General features: G+C 35.9%; 1 protein-coding gene across 1 annotated transcript in view; it reads right to left on the reverse strand.

The window, feature by feature from the left end:
* Window positions 1-13,689, reverse strand: part of FBXL17 (F-box and leucine rich repeat protein 17) — a 533,662-nt gene that overhangs the window by 421,343 nt on the left and 98,630 nt on the right. The gene's annotated exons all lie outside the window — the stretch shown is intronic.

Below are 13,689 nucleotides of genomic sequence, written 5' to 3' on the forward strand. Positions count from 1 at the left end.
CCCCAAAACCAGCTCTAGTATTCATACTGCCTCCAGAAGCAACTACCAATCCACTCAACAATCAATACACACACAAGGCTAGTCTGAAAAGTTCATGGAAAAAATGGATTTAAAAGATATTTTGCTGCAAAAATTTGTTTCTAAATCCATGTACTTTTTTCATGTGTTTTCCATGAAGTTTCTGAAGATCTCTTGTGACCCTGTGTGTGTATTTACAAACTGTGAAAAATGCAAATGTGCAACTCAAAGTAGATGGCAAGGACACATGAGTGTTCTAACTGAAGCAAGGGCCTATGACGTTAAGACTTCAACATAAGAATCACTTCAGGAGTTTTCTTTGTAGGGCCTTCCCCCCACACACAGTATTTTAAGTCAAAATAGTTACATAAAGTTATTAAAACAATTTTTAAATGCCACAATTTTCACCTCCTAGGCAGCCTTGGCCTATGGTAAGCACACGATGCCTTCCCTGAATGTATTTTCCACAGAATATAAAACTGTCACCATGTCTCCCTTCTGCAGACCCCTGCTGCTACTACAAAGGTCTCGTGCTTTACTATCTTTTCCGTCAAAAGAGGTGCGGAAGAGGAATGAACTTACATCTCTGAAGTGTTACTCTGTGTGAAGAACTAGAATGTTGCTACAGATGTTGTGAGATTAATCCGCATCTCCACCATACAAGCAACATATTCCTTATTTCCATTTTGCAGATAAGGAACTGGAAATACAGAGACTTAAGTCTCTGGGCAAGATCACCCAGGCAGTAAAGGACAAACCCTGAAGGTGAACTTGAAACCAACTCTAAATCCTACTCACACAGGGACTCCAGAGGCAATTTCAGTATGCTCAGTGAGCAAAACATACCTCGTATTCTTCCCTCACTCCAACCTCCTAGTCAACATCCTCCTCACTTCCTATCCCAGAGCTAGGGTGCATGGGCAATTTGGCTTGGAGGGAATTTACACACTGCACAGAGATTCCCCAATTAAGATAATCATCAAGAGAAAATGATTTGAAGAGATATTAAACACAAAATTTTAACACTTGAAAATGAGTAAGAAGAAAGAAGGTAAATATGAGCCGATGTTAAACTCTCCTTCCTGTGTACTCTTTCGCCAGATACTGAGGAAATTATCACTGTGGGGGATGAGCACATCTAATTCTTATTGTGAAATGGAACACTTGATGAATTAGCTGGATTTTTTTTCATGTTTTCCAACTTTTTAGTCCTTTATGTTTTACTGCTTCATTGAACCACAGAACTTTAGGAAATGGACAAAGTGGTTTATTTTAAATACTTGAATTGTTTTGTTAGAATAGGAAAACATTACTTGCAGAGGAGCTATCAAATGACCTTGATGATCTACACAACATTCATTATAGACTGGTAAACATTTGTGAAAATCCTTGCTGTGATGATTGATTGCATTTTTTCCTTGCTTCAGTTACCTCAAACTAAATTGCCTGTCATTAAAATGATGACTTCTGTCAATGTAGTTTCTTAATCCTTCCTCGGTCCTTTCTAGCAATGACAACCTTAGAATAATGTATTGTTAAGCCTTTATGGATCAATAATGCTCAGTATAAAACACTGCAATCTACCACCAGGATTTTTAGCCCTCTCTTCATAATGATCTCTGACAAGATAACCAGCAGTAAAATTTCTTACTACAGAGAAAAAAAAAAGGACATCTAACAAACAAGTCGAATGCAATACTATAAAACAGCATATGCCAATCTGAACAAGAATTCTGAGTGAAGCTCAATGTTAGCAAAATGCTTTTATCCTAAAGTAGTTAATGACTGAGATGTCATTTGAAGACTACTCAAGAAAAAAAATATTATTCTTGCCCTTAGACATTTCCAAATGATTTATGGGAGGTTATTTATGTGAAAAGACTTCTCTACCATGTTAGAAACAGAAAGTGTCCACTTAAAAAACATAAAACACAAGCCAATATGCATAACCTGGTTTTTCCCCCCACAGGCAATTAGGAAAGACTTTTCACTTCAGCTATCTTTAGCCTGTACCTTAGACATCTTCATGTGAGAACTAGATTATAATTACCTTTTAACGTGACAATTTAGGTGTCTTCATTTAAACCAAGAATTAATGAAAATAAATTCCATTATATCAATGAAAACAGAGCCATGACATTGCGTTATAATTGACATTGCATCTGTTTTATAAGGAGTTACATTAAATAAGTCTTAATTCTACAGATGTTTCACCTTTTATTAAACTCGGCTAACCTGAAATCATTGACAGCATGAACCAGAGGGGTGATTTTTCAACAATCCAGAATTTTATTGTATTTGTCTTCCCAAACTACTTAACACCAGATTGAGAACAAGCTGTTTTTACTAGTAGGCATTATCAAAACAAAATCAGGCTTTATTAGATGTGGAAAATAATTAACTCTACATCAACTTAACATCTTAAACTTTCTAGGATGTAACCTCCATTCTTCCTCAAGAAACCATGAAAGGAACTGAGCTTTAGGAAGCAGGGGTAGGCACTGTGATGCAGTGGGTTACGTTGATACTTGGGTCATCTGCATAGGACATTAGCGTGCCAAGTGCTGGCTCCTCTATGTCCAATCCAGCTTTCTGCCAATGGACACTCTGGGAGGCAGATGATGGCTCAGTAGTTAGGTCCCTGCCACCCATGTTAAGGATCCAGATTTAGTTCCAGGCTCCTGCCTTTGATCTGGTCCATACCCAGCTGTTGCAAGCATTTGGAGAGAAAATAAACAGATGGAAAATCTATCACTCTGCCTGTCAAACAAATAAATAAAAACTTTCTCAAAAGAAAGGATAATAGGCCGGCGCCGCGGCTCACTAGGCTAATCCTCCGCCTAGCGGTGCCGGCACACCAGGTTCTAGTTCCGGTCGGGGCGCTGGATTCTGTCCCGGTTGCCCCTCTTCCAGGCCAGCTCTCTGCTGTGGCCCAGGAGTGCAGTGGAGGATGGCCCAAGTGCTTGGGCCCTGCACCCCATGGGAGACCAGGAGAAGCACCTGACTCCTGCCTTCGGATCAGCGTGGTGCACCAGCTGCAGCGTGCTGGCCGCAGCGCCGGCTGCGGTGGCCATTGGAGGGTGAACCAACGGCAAAAGGAAGACCTTTCTCTCTGTCTCTCTCTCTCACTGTCCACTCTGCCTGTCAAAAAAAAAAAAAAAAAAAGAAAGAAAGAAAGAAAAATACAGAAACTAGAAAAAACAGGGCTCTAACATAGAAAAGAAGCAGAAAGGTTGAAAGGTCAGGAGCAATGTCTGTGTGAGGGGACAAAGTGATTCTTCTATCCATTTGATAATACTGAAAAGAGTTTAGCATTCTTTCACAATTTGGAGTAAGAATCAGACATTGATACAAAGAAAGCTAAGCAAATGAGAAAAAGGAGTTATTAGATGCCTCCTCCCAAAATAAATAAGAACTAATTAAACAAGAAGGGAAGAAACTGAACATAGTACACGAAATAGCTCTGTGTAAATATCCCCAAATAGCATGTTATAAAGAACAGCAGAAAGATGAAAACAGGAGGCTAAATCATTTTCTTTCATAGTAGAAAACCACTAGATAATTACAACTGAAAAGTCAGGAAATGGCAATGACAAATTTGAAGGGGGGATGGAATACAGAGGTAAAGAAAAGAGGAAAAAGAACAAAAGATTGAAAGTGGTTTGTCACTGTACAGAGAACTAAGGAACAGAGAGACCCCATTCTTCACTTAAACCCCAACAAAATTCAACGTTTTTAACTATGTGCACTTAGTGCTTTGTGAAAAAATTCAAGCACTGATCAACACTGATAAAATCACATGAATGTTGGGCAAAAAAATGAATTGCAGAATGGTAAGTTCACTATTAACACTTTTTAACAAGTTTAAAGGAGAAATCCCAAAGTCAAGGGAGTGTGAAGACTTTGAAGTTAGGCCAACTCGAAATGCCTCTACATAGTAGTGATGCCATAGTTTTCCTATGTACCAGGTAGGGATAATGCCAGGACATACATGATCACATTACCTGTGGATTAAATGAGAAAATGCACATCAAGTAACTGCTACGTAATAGATTTGATAAAATGTTATCATTCATTTTTTCCTCTCTACATTTCTACTATTCTCATGTTTGTTTTTCTGGTTTTTATTGAAAACTTAACAACTTTTTATTTTTCTTAAAATTTTCTTATAATATATATGTAAATTAAATTCAAAAGCTTTTCCACAGAATTTTAAAAGTTCCTTGAGTTAGAGTGTTGCATCTTTCTTCATTAGCTAGTGTCAAAAAAAAAGTTCAGCCGCAATTACGTCTGCCCTGTGCTAATCCCACACACAAATAAACACTAGAAAAACGTTTAAAGAAAACTGGTTTGAAGGGCTGCTCTGACTTCTTCTTACACTTTTATTTTATTCATACTGACCACACATTTGCTCTTGAGAAAAGGTCTAAAAAGATACAGGAAATAAAAATATCCAAAACGCATGCTTCTATTATTTGGACTCAGAAAAATGATACTCCAATGTGTGGCAATTTAACATTCTGATGTGGAAAAATAATCTTAGAATCAAGGTCTGGGCCTTGGGGCTCATTCAAAATTCCAAGGAGGATCATTTTGCAAACTAATTTTTGTCCAGGTCCAGTTATTCCCTCAAATAATATTTAATACCCCTCAAAACTGCCTACATTCTCCCACTCCCTCGTGCCCCATGAGGCAGGGCACATAAACATTAGAACACTGGGCAAGTGAACAGCCATGCTGCTCCTAGGGCCCTCCCTTCTACATGTTCATAAGTGTGTGTATTTTCTATTTAATCTATTGTCAGTTCCTATCAGTAAACCTTTGGAGGGGGCTGGGATAGCTTTCCCTTCACCCATACACTACGCTTAAGTTGCCTGCTGTAGTCCAGATAGAGAATCAGAGGCAGGCAAACCCAGTGTGGTATGATAAGTCATGGCATTTTATTTTATTTTATTTTATTTTATTTTAGACAGGCAGAGTAGACAGTGAGAGAGAGAGAGAGAGAGAAAGGTCTTCCCTTGCTGTTGGTTCACCCTCCAATGGCCGCCGCGGCCGGCACATCGCGCTGATCTGAAGCCAGGAGCCAGGTGCTTCTCTTGGTCTCCCATGGGGTGCAGGGCCCAAGCACTTGGGCCATCCTCCACTGCACTCCTGGGCCACAGCAGAGAGCTGGCCTGGAAGAGGGGCAACCGGGACAGAATCCGGCGCCCCGACCAGGACTAGAACCTGGTGTGCCAGCACCGCAGGCAGAGGATTAGCCTAGTGAGCCACGGCGCCGGCCATAGTAATTTAATTTCTACGCCCATTCTCCACAAAATGGCCAGAATAATCTTCCAAAATTGTAAAAGGATACACATTCTATTGCTCAAAATGAGTTAATGCCTACATGCTATGCTTTGCAGTTTTGTCCCCAATGGTTTATGTGTTGGAGGCTTGGCTTTCCATGTGCAGTGTTCGGAGGCAGTGGGTCCTTTAATAGGTGGAGCCTAATGAGAGGTCAATATTGGCCACTTTTTACTCTGTAGCTTCCTGCCTTGTCATGTGATCTCTCCTCACACACATTCCTACAATAACACAACCCACAAAGCCCTTAGCTGAGACTGATCTGGGGCCTTCAGCCTCCCATAACTGTGAGCTAAATAAGCTTTCCATTTAATGTTATCCAGGTACTTAGTTACCGTAAAAGAAAACTGATTAATGCACTCCCCAATGTTTAAGAGTAAAATCCAAACATCATCTCTGGTAAACTTCAGGGCCCAAAGCCCCCTCCTCCTGACCTTGCTCTCTAAAGGCCCCACATCTTTGCATATGCCACTTCCTCAAGCCAAAATCTCTTCTTTATTTCCTATGATCCACCTGAAAATATTCTTTAATTCTTTAATAAACTAGCTGAAGCATCTTACCTCTCAAAAACCTTTTCTGGGGGCTGGCTTTGCGGTGTGGCAGGTTAAGCCCATGCCTGTAGTAAGCCCATATAGGTGCAGATCCAGCTCTCTGCTAATGCACCTGGAAAGCAGGCAGCAGATGGCCCAAGTGTTTGAGCCCCTACACCCATGCAGGAGACCCACAACAGGCTCCTGGCTCTTGGCCTGACCCAGACCTGGCTATTGTTGGCCATCTGGGGACTGAACCAGGAGATGGAAGATCTCTCTCTAATAAATAAATAAATCTTTAAAAAACAAAATCCTGTGTTGAACTTCCAAGAAGACTTGAGCAACACTCTCAGTGTCTGTTTAATCATGCCTTCTTATGGCACTTAGAACATTACATTTAGTTCTCTGCTGAGATGCCTTTCTCCTCCTGAATAATATTTCACCGGGAAATAACTAGACTTACCACAGTATGTGTCAGACACTGGAAACATACTTACTGAACAAACACAATACAGTTGTGATAGTCTCTTAGTAGTCTGACAATCTGATTATGACTGATACCTTAAAATACTTCTTAGTAGCAATTATTGCATCTACAATGAAGAACTTTCATTATAAAGACTGCAGTATCAATGAGTTACTTATAAAATTAAAATACTTTAATTTTAAGTGGCCTATTCCCTTAAGAAACTACTGAAAACTTTCTAATCTAAAACAATCCAATTATTAAAAATATTTTCAAATATGGAAACAGGCATCATTTTATTTCCAGGAGACAATTTCAGAATACTTTGATGTCTCCTCTATAATGATCCTAAGTTTTTTGAAAATTATATACAATTCATAAAACAAAAAATCAAACTTTATATGTCTAAAATAGTTACATCTATTGTTCAATGTTTATCTTCCCCCAATTAAGTAAGGCTTGCTTATTGGTTATATTTTACTGTCAAAAGATGAAACAACATAAAAGACAGGAAGCCATTCACAGCCATTAATTGTACTGCTGCAAAGAATCTTGTAGCACTCAACAGTAAGGTTCCCATCCATGAGCATTTGGCCTGGCAGTTAAGACACAGGTTGGGATGCCCACATTCTACATCACAATACCAGAATTTGAGTTTCAGCTCCCTGTCCAGGCTCTGTTCCCAATTCCAGCTTCCTGCTAATGCAGATCCGGGGAGGCAGCAGGATGGCTCAAATAATTTGATTTCTGCCACTCACATGGAAGACTTGGATTGAATTCTAGGCGCTAAGCTTCAGTTCTTCCCAATTCTAGTTATTATCTATATTTGGGGAGTGAACCAGGGGATGGATGGAAGCTCTTTCTGTCTCTGTCTCTCTCTCTGCCTCTCAAAATTTTAAATTAAAAAATAAACCTGTAAGGATGCCACTTAGTAGGAACATATTCAATCATTAATAGAAAAATTTAAAGCAGATACACGTAACATAAAACAGACTGTCAAATCTTTTTTTTTTTTTTTAACAGATTTTTATTTATTTGAAAGAGACAGAAGACAGAGATCTTCCCTCTGCTGGTTCTGTCCCCAAATGCCTTCATCATCCAGGGCCAGGCCAGGCTGAAATTAAGAGCCTGGAATTCAATTCAGGTCTCCCATGTAGTTGACATAGACCCAAGTACTGGAACAATCACCTGCTGCCTTCCAGGATGCACATTGGCAGGCAGATGGAATTGAATGTGGAACCAGGACTCAGACCCAGGCACTCCTATAATGGACACAGCACTCCAAAGTGTCTTACCTACTATGCCAAATTCTCACCTCAACCTACACTTATTTCTAGCATAAGCATTCAATCATGAAAACAGACACACATCCATGACATTTTTAAAAGTCATGCAATGTATATACTGTTAATGATACTGGTATTTAAAATAAAGGACCCAACCCAACAAAGCATCAAATTTCTCTTTGCTCTGTTATCTGAAGTATATGCTTTTTGTAACTCCTAGAAGTAGTAGTCTCCTATTCTTTGTGCTTTATAATCTAATATCAACATTACTCAGTGAGTCTCATTCTTTACGAACATTTCTATGAATTTTTGAACTGTCTAGGTTCAGAAGCATATATCCCAACAAAAGCTTCTAACTTTCATCTTACCAATGCCAAATGGTGAGTAAAAATTTCAAACTGAAGAAATCAGGTTTAGCTACAACTAAACTATGCATGTATATACACCTGCATTCTCTTAACTTTTACTTATGTGCCCATTCATACCCTCTCCCCAAAAATCATTGAAAGCAAATAAGGTAATTCAAACTTGGCTGGAAGTGATTAGAAAACACATCAAACCAAGAAAGAAAAAGGTGAGTAAACAAGTAAATCCACGACCACTGTCAATCACAGGACGTCTAGTTGTGCAATAAGCCTTGTTACAGGATGGCTTCACACGGTGTCCTTTACAGCCATCTGCAGATGTTACTACATTCAGATTTTCTCCTATAAAAAGGTCTATGCTAGGTCTTCATATTTAAATTTAAAAGTCTTCCTATAAAAAGGAATGTACCAATTTCTTATTTTATGCTCTATTTTTTTTTTTTTTGACAGGCAGAGTGGACAGTGAGAGAGAGAGAGAGAGAGAGAGAGAGAAAGGTCTTCCTTTTGTTCGTTGGTTCACCCCACAATGGCCGCTGCGGCCGGTGCACCACGCTGATCCGAAGCCAGGAGCCAGGTGCTTTTCCTGGTCTCCCATGCGGGTGCAGGGCCCAAGCACTTGGGCCATCCTCCACTGCATATTTTATGCTCTTAACAGTATTTCTCTACATTCTTCCACAAAGAAAAACATTTTGGTTAATAGTTATATCAATACTTTAACACAATTCAACAACAACTTTTGATAACATATTTATGTACCTCCATACATGTTTCAATTCTGAAGAATTAACTGAAACTACACAATTGAACTTTTAAAGAAAATGATTTTCAGATACTGAAGATTTTTAAATTAACATTAAAATGTAACATTCACAACACAGTAGAATGATTACAGATAATTTACTATTTACCATAAAGAAATGTTAAATATTTGAGAAGATATACCCTTACCAGATATTGCACCTGTATTCATGTACCAAAACACCACGTAGTAATTCATAAATATCTACAATTTTCAAGTGTCTGTTACAAATTTTTAAGTTAAAAAATAAAATGTGATACGTGTAAATAAAATGTGTCAAAAAAACTTTAAAATGTTTGTTCCATATTTGTATAGTTTCCCAAATTTTGAGATAAGGTGTTAAATTGCTCATTTGAGTTTTTAAAATATTATAAAGGAAAGAATAAGAAAGGAAGGAGGAGGGTGGGAACATGGGCAGGAGGGAGGGAAGTATCACTATGCTTCTCAATGAAATACATGAAATACATGAAATCTGTTCACCTTAAAAAATATAAAAATAAACAAGGAGAAATATTGCTAACAAATGAGAAAGCAAGGTTGACTAGGGTTGTACACTTTAGCTGTTGAGTAGGAAGGGAAAATAGCAAATGAAAATGTAAAGAATGAAATGGACATCTTGTGGTTTGACTGTTGTTTTGAGCACTTGTTTATACTTCTGTGGAACTGTGGTCTTTATACTTTTTACTGTTGAATATTATGGTTAGTGGTGCATTATGCCTATGATGACAGAGTGGCCTGAAATTATGTTCTTGCAAAAACTAAACTAAACTAAAAAAAAAAAAAAAAAAAAAACCAAAAACAACAACAACAAAAAAAAAAAAAAAAAGAAAAGAAAGAAGGAGGGAGGTTGAGGGAGGGAGAGTGGGACAAACAGCATTATGGTTATCTTAGAACTGTACCTATTAAATAAATGAAACCTGTTCTCTTAAAATACAAAATAAAATTAACTGTTAACATTTATCAAGCATATGTACCAGGCACCATCTAAGAACATTACACATATTAAAACATTTGATCTTCACAATAATCCTATGAAGCAGGTACTGTTACAATTCCCATCAAACTAAAGTGAAAATCAAGAAGCTGAGGAATGAAGTAAAGTGTTCAAGACAAAGAAGCAGAGCTGCAATTTGTACGCAGGAAGTCTGCTCTTCAAGTTATATGCCCTCTTGTATGTCAAAGGCTACCCTTAGGAGTGGATTTAAAAGATCAAACAAGCAAACAAAAACCTTTACAAGTTACTGGTTTCAAAGGGTTCATCACTCCCTCCCTCTCTCATATGTATGTATGTATGTATATATATGTATATATATATATATGTATGTATGTATGTTTACCCTTAACATGACCAGCCAAGTTTTAGTAGAAAAATAAGCACTCCCCACCACTCCACCAAAAATAAACAAACATACAAAACACCCCAACAACCATCCACTGCTATTGAGAAAAAATTAAAAATTGAGAACAGAGTGGGACAGGAACGATATTGGACACAACACCATTACCTGGGAAGCTCTCTGAAATAATGAGGATTGAAGAAGATAATAGAAGAGTAGAAAGAATGAAGTTATTTCCAAATCTTAGAAATTTTAAAGATGAGATGAGTGACGGGGAAGTGAATATCAAGTTTCTAGCTTAGAACACTGCGACGAAGTTATGATATTAAATGAACAAAGGAGGATGCAACAGGTATTGAGGGGAATCAACATTATTATTTGAAACGATGTATCTGACACCACAAGTCTTGATTTCTATATTTAAAAATATACTATTTTCTTTCTAAGAATACATCTAATATGAAGCATTGAATGATTTCTGCTTGGGAAGTATGCCCTAAAATCGAAAGATCAACCTCCCTAAAACCCCAAAGCACTGATTTATTTACTGTACATTATTAATGTATGAGGGTTAAGACTTTGATACAGCTGTAGCACCCACTTTGATGTCAGGAATGGAAAGAAATACCACAGCTGCTTTCTACACCTAATCAAAAGAATACACATTTTTAATATCTATAAGATCACCAAATGTCACTTTAGGCTTTTTTTTACTTTGATCTGAAAAAATTTGTTTATTAAAATTAACTAGTATTAAAAATTGACATTTTTTAAATACTTTGTTTTATTAGTATGTGAGTTGTATATATCCATTTCAAAGTAACATACACAATGACCAAAGTTCAACATTATTAAAATTATATTATAATAAACATATTAATCATTTTATTATAAGAATTTATAGTTAACAACTAGACAATGTACTTCAAATTATTATTAGTGAAGAAAAATAATTTAAGAAGTATTTAGTTTTCTTAAAAATTAAATCTAGCATCATTCAGGTTAACTCATAGATAAAAGCATAGGAATCACCTAACCATTCTTCCTCAATTTGATCATCTTCACAGAATGTTTTAATAACTTCCCAACTAAATAGGATTTATTCTTGAGAAAATATCATATATCTCTATCAAAGTATAATTTAAAATTCAGTAGCTTATGGCAAAGTTAGGAAAACTTAAATAGTAAGGTATGTTATTTTGTGATATATAATAACATAGGCATATTATGGGAGGTAGTTTTTTAAAACATATCCATACTGTGAAATAATTAAGTAAGACCTCAGTAACTAAGGTATGTAATCATTTAACAAATTCTTGATGAATTCACAAATTAAAATACTTCAAGTTGACCAACAGGTGGTGCTCAATCACTATTCAGAAAGGAAAAAAAAAAAAATTCCCCAAACCATTTACAGCACAATGGAGTGATTTTCAGATTCTGTGGCATTTAAAGAATAAAACACCAGAAAACTCAATGCATAAACATCAGATTAACGGTTTCTTTGCTGGACAGAAAAATTTGGCCACCTTCCAAAAGAATTTTAAGACCAATACTGATTTGACTATTCATCTATAATTCACTGCCAAAAAGCTGTTTTAAAAATGTTTCTCAAACAATGCTTTAAAAATTAATAGTAATGCAAAAAAATGGTAACTAAAAAATAAACTTTAGAAAACTGTACCAGTGCTCACAATAAATTAAAAAATAACTCTTGAAATAATTTTATTCCAACTTAACTTACACATGTAGGATCTGAATAGTTGACATTGTATGTCTTTGGCAGAAAGAAAGTCTTTAAAACAAAATACAACTAAGACATTTAGCAAAATCAGAAGTCATGCATTTTTGAAAATTTGGGTTTTTACATGGCATCAGTTTTTCCACTTCTCAAAAGAGCTAGTAGCCTGTCTGACTGAATTCTAAATGTAATCTACTCTCACCTTGTCAATAATGCTGTTAATGGTGATAAAACAATTTCACTAAATTATCATAAATATCCAGTAAGAATTATAGTGTAAAATTTTAGTTCATAATATAACAAGATTTATTTCTTCATAAGGAAGAAAGAAACAAAGTACCATAGGAATGCTAGAAAATATAGCCCCATGTGATAGAAAAAGCCCCATAATAATTTTTAGTCTATTCAAGTTCTTGTATTCTTGCTACTTAATATGGAGGCAGTATTTTGCTTCTAAATGTCTAAAAGAACAGAAGGCACAAAGAAAAATTACTTTCTTATATAAAAATCTGAACACAGAAAAAGTTGTTTCCATTCTTTTTGTCAAAGGAGATAAACAAAGCAGAACAGACGTGGATCTAAACTAAAATCTAAACAAAGCAACTTCAATGAGCTTTTTGTTTTATTGGAAACATCTTATGCACAAAGTTTTCTTTTACAAAACTTAAATGCCACTGATTGCCTAAAGGCACTAAGAAATAATCAACTCAAATTCAGTCTGAGGAAAGGCAAACAGTGTTATAATCGCAGAAAACATAAACAAATTTTTTAAAATACCAATGTTCTTGATTAACATGAAACACATTTGATGCCTTGATAATACAGTATCTTCCCCATATAGAATATTAAGTAAAAGTATCCACATCTTAAAGTCCTAATTCATTTTGTTTAATTTTAGATCCATGCTTGCTTATTTACTGTTAATACTATTACTCAAAAATCTAATGTGGTTGCTACATATTTTCAAAATGAAATGAAAAGTTAAAAACCTAACACATTAGCATTTGAAATATATATATTTATTGTTGCAGCTTACAAAATCAGAGCCTCTTCTTCTCTATCCACACTGAAAATTCTGGCACACTGATTTAAATAATAATACTAAAAATTAAACTCTATTTTTCATGTGAAATATATTTCAACCCTTAATTAAAACAGGACATTATAACATTTTTTTCCTCTAGTACCCCTCCCTTTTACCTAACTGCTACTCATTTTAAGGTAAGTATACATCTGAAAAAGTAGGCCCAAATTTTTGTTACTGTTTTAAAGCCCAGTTTGATGTGTAACATTTTTTAAGATCTTTAAAACTCTAAAAATAATTTACTCAGGATTCTACCAAAATCTTATTTTTCTTTTAAATTAATGGCAGAGTTGGACCTTTACCTCTACTACATACAGGATAGATTCTCAACTTGCACGTAGTCTAAAGCTTCTTAGGAAAATTCCCTCTCCTCCACTTTCTTACTAAATCTGAGTTGTCTCAAACCCTTCCCACTCAAATCCCATTAACGTATATTTTGTAAACACAGAAAACAGTTTTCAAACTGCTTTTTGTATCTACACAGGCAAGTTTACATTACAGAAATATGTACTAGAAAATAAAGACACATTAGTTTATAGAGATACAAAAATGCTTTATGTCACAATATAAAAGTTTTTAAATAAAAAAATGCCAGCAGGTAGGTTCATTTCTACATAATCCATCCTCTCTCTCTGTCTCTCTCTCTCTCTATATATATATATATATTTATACACACACACAGAAAGATATCTATCTGTGTGCATATATATATAAAACTTC

This window comes from Oryctolagus cuniculus, chromosome 14, assembly GCF_964237555.1.
Source record: "Oryctolagus cuniculus chromosome 14, mOryCun1.1, whole genome shotgun sequence".
NCBI classification, from domain to species: domain Eukaryota; kingdom Metazoa; phylum Chordata; class Mammalia; order Lagomorpha; family Leporidae; genus Oryctolagus; species Oryctolagus cuniculus.